Source organism: Theobroma cacao, chromosome 7 (genome assembly GCF_000208745.1).
Source record: "Theobroma cacao cultivar B97-61/B2 chromosome 7, Criollo_cocoa_genome_V2, whole genome shotgun sequence".
Classification (NCBI taxonomy): Eukaryota; Viridiplantae; Streptophyta; class Magnoliopsida; order Malvales; family Malvaceae; genus Theobroma; species Theobroma cacao.
Window position 1 is genome coordinate 21,457,437 of NC_030856.1, and position 8,233 is coordinate 21,465,669.

The following is an 8,233-nucleotide window of genomic DNA, read 5'->3' on the forward strand; positions in this document are numbered from 1 at the left end:
TAATTGTCTTTGGAGTTTTAGATCTTGACAAATTTTTAATCCTTCTTTTTGAGTAAAACTTATAAGTTCTCCATATGTAAGGTTTTCATAAGGTATTATCCCTTTATATGTTTCTCTAATTTGATTCATAACGTTTTCTCCTAATAAACTGGGAAGTCCGGCTAAGAATTTTTCTTTCTAAAAAGGTTGATTGTTATAAGATCTTTGCATAACTCTTGTCATAAACATGTCTTTGTACCATGTGAAATCAGTTAATTTTTTACATTTTAAATTTGATAATAATTCTGAATTTTTGTCTCTTAAGTGAGAAGGATCTCCTATGAAATGTTTGGATATTGAGAAGATGAGAGTTGCAACAGCATCTTGTATCTCTCTTCCTTGATTATCTAAAATAATATTTCCTTCATTGTCTTTTTTGGTAGCTTTTAGTATTTCTTGTTGTTGGTTTGTTGTAAGATAATTATCCAAACATTTCATAGGAGATCCTTTCACTTAAGAGATAAAAATTCAGAATTATTATCAAATTTAAAATGTAAAAAATTAACTGATTTCAAATGGTACAACATGTTTATGACGAGAGTTATGCAAAGATCTTATAACAATCAACCTTTTTAGAAAGAAAAATTCTTAGCCGGACTTCCCAGTTTATTAGGAGAAAAGGTTAGGAATCAAATTAGAGAAACATATAAAGGGATAATACCTTATGAAAACCTTACATATGGAGACCTTATAAGTTTCACTCAAAAAGAAGGATTAAAAATTTGTCAAGATCTAAAACTCCAAAGACAATTAAAGAAAGAAAGTTATGTGCAAAGGAATTAGAATCATTCTGTCAACAATTTGATATCAAAAATGAATCTTCATATATATATATATATATATATGAATGATATGTGATATTATTTGATAACATGCCATCTAGAATTAAGGTGCCAACCGCTTTTAATGATTGTTGTCCATACATTATGTTTTAGATTAAAATAGTTTATTTCTAAAGAAACCTATTGAATATAGGAAAATTAAACCACATCTAGACATGATGGTATAATGGACTCATTATATTCAGAAGAGTTTAGTAAGAAATAAAGCCAATAATTGGCTTAGGATATTCTAATATGCATGCTAGAAAATCTAGTAAGTCACTAAAAGCCCTAGGTGTAAAATGTTGAGTGGGAGAGAATTCTAGTAATCTTAAAGTCCATAGTCTCCATTGTTGCCCCATTAGCATGTGAAACATGTCACTCCTTATAGGCCAACAGGAATCCAGATCATGACGGATTGGGTCTCCAAAAAGATAAGTCCTTTTAGGTAAATTATGAGGTGAGACATCCCATAGAGGCTCACTAAGTAAGGAGCTTAAAAAGATGAAACAATGGTTGTTCCACTCAACATGAATTAACTAATAACCTACATACAGTAGCCCTACTAGTAAAATTCATGGACCAAATAAAGGTGCTCCTTAACCATGTTAAGTATGAAAATAATGGGTAACATAGATAACTGGGAGGGTCCAAGTTTACTTGGTAGTAGATTCTCACGGCCCATAGTCAAAGGTGAACGATCCTCGAACTAATAATATAGTTTATAGGGTTTTATATATTATCATCATGTATACAAGCATTATGAATTGTTCAAAGTCCATGTATTACTAGTTTGCTTACATAATTTTAAATGTACTTTCAGAAACAATCTATATAACAAACATGAACCCACTTTTGATTTTGATAAATAAATGTGCTATCAATGGTGATAACTACACTAAATGTAATATCGTATTAAATGATGATAAGATCACATGGATTTTTATGAGCATGAGCTTACAACACTTACTATTGAATCAACTCCACAAGATATAGAATATCATAAGAAGTAGCATGAAGCGAACAAGCTAACTAAGTGCTATATATTGGCCTCCATGAACAGTATATTGCCAAAGTAGCACAAGGGCATGGCAATGCTGCTAACATGATGAACCACCTGCATGAGATGTTTGATGCTGAAACAAGGTCTGCTAAGGTAAAGCTAATAAATGCTTTTAAAGACCTTAAGAAAAACCTTGGGGAGCTTGTTAAAGATTACATACTAAAAGTAATCTCTTGTCTCAATGAGGCAGAGCTACATGTTGTTGAGATAGATGCTAAAACACAAATATCCTTGATTGTTCATAGCTTGAATTTATCATTTTCATAGTTCAAATTGGATTATAAATTGCAAAATAGGGATTACACACTAAGTGCAGTAATGAATGGTTAGCAAAATGTGGAAGAAGTTCTTGAATTGCAAAAGAAACTAGAAGAACATGTAGTTTACACTTTTAAGCCTAACCCTAAGGGTAAAAAGAAGAAAAGTGGAAATAAAAAAAGTGCAAAAGGTTTGGTGGGAGCAAAGTAAAAGCTTATGAAGAAGACCACTTTGACAACACCAAGGGAAAATGTTTCCACTATGGTGAGAAAGGACATTGGAAGTGAAACTGCAAGGTTTACCTTGAAATCCAAAACAATAAACAAGGTATGGGTTTTTTAATTGTATTAAAAGCTTGTTTGGTGGTTGATTCTCTAGATACATGGATAGTAGATTTTGAAGACACTAACCATGTTTGTAATTCTCTACAGGGGTTTCAACAAAGGAGAAAACTAACTAAGGGACAGTTTTAGATGAGGATGGCAAATGGAAAACTTGTTTCAGCATAAGCAGTGGGAGCCATTATTCTTCAATTTACTTATGGTAGTAGTTTAATTTTAGGAAATGTTTATTACATTCTAAAGACTTACAGAAATTTGACTTTTGTTTTTTGATTAGTAAAATCTAGATACTCAATTTATTTTAGTGAAATTGTCACTATTTTTTTGAATAAGGATTTTATTTGTTCTGGAATTGTTAAATAAAATGTTTATTTTCTTGAGCCTACGACATTTTGTGCATATGATATAAAATCAATACGATCTAAATCTAAAAGAGTCAAAGAATCTAGCTTAGATCAAAATTATATCTGAAATCTACTTTAAGTCATATTAATCAAAATATACTCAATAGGCTTATAAGGGATAGTACTCTACCAGACATGGTTGAGGGTCTTTTACCAGTATGTTAGTCTTGTATTGAAGGCAAAACGCAGTAGAATGCCAAAACTTCTAGATTTGGTACACACAGATGTGTGTGGACCAATGAATATACAAGCTAGAGGTGGTTATGAATATTTCATATCCTTTATTGATATCAGACTACTCAAGATCTGGCTCTGTGTATATGATGCACAATAAAAGTGAATTTTTCAAAAAATTAAACGAATTCAAAGTCAAAGTTGAAAAACAATTAGGCAAGCCATTGAAAAAACTTCGATTTGATAGGGGTGGTGGGTATTTACCAGATGAATTTAAGCAATATCTCACTGACAATAGGATAATTTCCAATTTGTCAGCATCGAGAACACCTCAACATAATGGTTAGAAATAGGACTCTTTTAGAAATGGTTAGATTAATGATGTCCTATGATAACCTTCCAATCTCATTCTAGGGATATTGCATGCAAACTATTGCATACTTACTTAACTTTGCGCCATCTAAGGCAGTGCCTAAGACACCAAGGGAGCTGTGGTCAGGATGTAAATCATCTTTACATCATTTACAAACTTGGGGATGTCTAGCACATGTTTTAAAGCATGAGTCCACAAAGATGGAACCAAAGATTGAGGTATGCTTGTTTGTAGGGTTCTTAAAGGTACGAAATATTATTACTTTTATAGTCCTCAAGATAATAAAATATTTGTTAATGCGAATGTCACTTTCTTAGAGAAAGAGTTTATCAGAAATCGCAAACCTAGAAGTAAGATAATCTTGGAAGAATTGTCTAAACCTTCTGAATTAAGCATTAATTCTAAAAATGTCACAACAAAATCAGATTCAAAATTTGAATCAAATACACCACTCGAACATCATACAGTGGTGCCTTGACGCAATGGGAGGGTTGTTAGACAACCTGATAGATACATGGGTTTGGAGAGTATATGATTGCACTCTTAAATGAACTTGAATTTAACCCCATTACTTATACAAAGGCCATTAATGATGTAGATGCTGAGTAGTGGAATAAGGCAATGAAATCTAAGTTGGAATCTATGGATTCTAACAAAGTCGGGACTTTTGTAGCTCCACCTAAAGGGATAAAACCCATTGGGTGCAAATAGATATACAAGAGGAAGTGATGGGAAAGTGGAGACCTTTAAGGCTATATTAGTGGCCAAGGGTTATACCCAAAGAGAAGACATTGATTATGAGGAAACATTTTCAAGATTTTACCAAGATCATTCTTAAAGATTTCAAGTGCTCAAGAATCAAAGGACAATGTCAATTGCCATCTCCCCCTTAAGCATTCAGTAAATCAATTCCAACAAGGAGAAGGGATTAAATGGTTAATCATATTAAAGCATAATCTTACCTTCCTTTAGATGGATCATGAGTCAAATATGGGGATAAATCATGAGCATATGATAGATAAGCATTACAATGGATATTCAATATGTCAATCTCATACTCATATATTCAAAGAACTAGTAAAGTATAAGTATTCAAACAAATATTCAATATATGCTTCAAACACTCATAATTTCAAGAAGTTTATGCACATTAGCTCCAATACATGTCCAAGATATCATTTTGCATTAAGTACCTTTTTCAATCTTGTTTTATCATGCATTGTCCAAGCACTATCAATCAAGCATTTTAAAGAAATTCTCTAAATTATATAAGAGTGACAAATTAAAAGAGAATTTCCTCAACGATGGTATATTATCATGAGAATGTTATCATTAAGCCCTTTTTGGTAATCTCTTTTCCATAATATTTTCAAACAAGCATTTCAATGAGAGTTCTCCTAATTGTGTATAAAACTATTAAATCAAGGAGAAGTTTTCTCATCAAGAAATATCATTATTAATGAAGCATTGTCAAGACATTTTGCACTTGTTGTAATCATATATAAGAAAATATTATGAACAAGCAAGCACAAGCATGATTACAATAAAGAATTTTGGCTTTCTTCACTAATCATGATTCCAATTCGTTCCAAGAAATGCATGCTTGATTTCAACAAAAAATATGGGCATGTGCAAAAAGATGATCAATAAAGTTCAAGATACATGCCATTTCTCAAGGTTCCATAATTCATGAGTGATATCAATGGTTATAAGATATTGGAAATAAAGCACTCAACTCATGAATATATCCAACTTAAGCATCTAACATCAATGAATACCAATCGTTAAGATTCAAGAAATAAGCATTCAATTAAGGCTCATTAGACATTCATTGCTAACTCAAGTTATAGGCCATTTTTAATCTTAAACCAAGTAACTCATGATAGCCTATAAACTAATGTTGGATGCACCCAAGTTTTTAGATCATGTAATCATTTAAGCTCATCAAGAACACAGTTGACATTCAAAAGCACATTCAAAAAATTCTTCAACTATGTCAACGCAATATATCAGGATCTAACTTGACAATTTAAATTTCTCATTCAAAAGTGTAATCCAAGTCAAGTTATAGACTTTAAATCTTAAGATCAAGCAAGATAAGATATCATGTAAGCATGTGACTTGACCAAAAATGATAGATGAGCTAAAAATATTTTTCATGAAGTTCAATGTGTTCATCATAACCAATTCTATATGCATAATCAAGAAATCAATTTTGAAGCCATCAATTAAGCACAATCATAAAGTATATTTCAAGAATTGATTCTAAACCAAGCATTTTCATATTTTAATACCTCAAGAAATGATTTAATCAATATGACCATATGAACATTTCATTCTCAATAAATAATGTCATCCATGCAAGCACATGAGTAATAATAGGATCAATAAAATCAAGTAATGACTCATGCATTCATTTTCATCAAGAACAAGTCATAATATCATTTTCAACATGTGATAAACTTGTTCAAGCTATATACCAATATAAGCTCAAGCAAGGCAAATAATTTTCTCCTATAGGCTTATATTTGACAAATTCAATTCAAGTAGTCAAACATTTTTATACTCAAGTTTAACCATTCTGACCTAGTCAATTTGATTCTTAAATTTCAAAGCAAGGTTGTTCAAAAGTTCAACATATCTTAGACATAAGAAAATTAAAAAGATTAACTCTCAGGCTCAAATCTCCTTGTTTAGACTACTAAAATGCATATAAAAGCAAGTTATCAAATATGCTTATGTTACTATCATATCATTCTCATTAAATCATTTATGTTCAAATGTCAATGCATCTCGTGCTCATATTCCTTGCAATCAACAATATTGCACAATCAACACTCAATCATATATTTTCAAGCAAATGCAACATGAACAGCATTCATTGCTCAAACAAGTAATTCATAATCAATTAAATTTCATCAATCAAGCATTCTTCAAAAATAAAAGAGTAAAGAAATAGATATCACCCAATTTTTATTTTGTGTTCAACCTTGAGTTTGTTCTTCCTTTGGTTTCACACCTACAAAACTCATTTTCACTAACATATGGTATCCAAATTGCTTTGATCCTTGAGGGTTAGTTTCAACAAATGTGTGCATAAAATGAATATCAATGAAAATTATTTGAATATTGAGTGCACAAAAAGTAATTGACAAATTTATGAGACTTCCTATTCCTAATTTCTTATTTTTCCTTTCCTTTAATAATGCTTTTCAATTTCCTATTTTTTTTCTTTTAATTGATCATAATTTCTTTGTAGTATGTCAACATCAATTCTCAATTGATTGTTTTCTTCTATCAATGATTTAATTTCAATTCTATAATTTGAAATTCTATTTTTTTGTGTTAGATTTAAATCTTGAAATTCAAGAGCTAGATTTTCGAAGATACTTTCTAATCCACTATTTGTAAAAACAAATGGTTCATGAGATGAAGATCCTACCTTATAGCTTGATCTTGAATTTCAAATTTGATGTTCTCTTCATCATCACTTGATGAGCTTTCATCCAAAAAATCATCTTTTTCTAGTTCTTTTTTAAGTGGTTGCCCCATATAACTTGTCTAACTAGTCCCATATCTTCTTAGCATTTCCACATATCTGAACTTGATTGTATTGCCTTTCTCTAAGAACACTAAGGATAGTATGCATGGCTTTGGCATTGAATTTAATTAAATCAAGATAATGTGAATTCCAATTTGCCATGTATTTCTCTATTTTGTATAAACAATCTTAAATTTGCTTCCATGTTTGATAATCATTTTCAATAATGAAGTGTCTCATTCTATATCTCCAAACAAGAAAATCTTCACCATTGAAATATGAAGGGTCAAGATATGGTGATCCTTCTTGAGTCTTGCAATCATCAAGTGCCATGAGACAAAGATTTGCAACTTCATCATCCTCCTCATCTTGGGAGTCATAACTATAGCTCCAAGTTGCTATCATCTCTTTCTTCTTGATTCTTTTTAAAGTATTCCTCATATTGTTGTTTGGACATTCATATTTTGTGTAATAGGGCCTTTTGCAATTAAAATATATGAAGTGATCTCTTGTATGTTTTTCCTTAGGCACATCCTTTCTTGTAGGTTTCCTAGCTTTATTTGTCTTCATGTACCTATTAAATTTCCTACCTAGCATTACCATGTCCTCCTCATTTTCACTTAACTCTTAATGCTTCTCTTTTCTTCCTCAACTATAGATTTAAAGGCTATATTCCCTTTTGTTTAACCTCTTGTTTCTTAGGTTCTTCTCTCCCATTCTCATCTTGAAGTGTCATTTCATAAGTAAGAAGGGAACCTATGAGCTCTTTTAACTTAAAGTCCTTGAGGTTTCTAGCTTCCTCTATAGCCGAGACTTTAAGTCTCTAAGACTTAAGTAAGCTATACAAAATTTCTTGACAAGTTAGGCATTGGGAAAGTATTTCCCTAAAGCCTTTAAACCTCCTACAATATTAGTAAATCTTTCAAACATCTCATTTATGGACTCACCCTCTTTCATCCTAAAAAGCTCATAATCATGTGTAAGCAATCCAATCTTGGATTCCTTGACTTGGTTGGTGCCTTCATAAGTGGTTTTTGAGGTGTCCCAAATTTGTTTTACATTTTCACATATAGACACTTCATTAAACTCACTAGCTCCTAAGGCACAAAGAAAAGTATTAAAAGCTTTACAATTTATTTGAATTAATTTCTTATCTTTATCATCCTATTCTTTTCTAAACTTAATGACTACTTTAACATCTACCTTCTTACTTGGAACA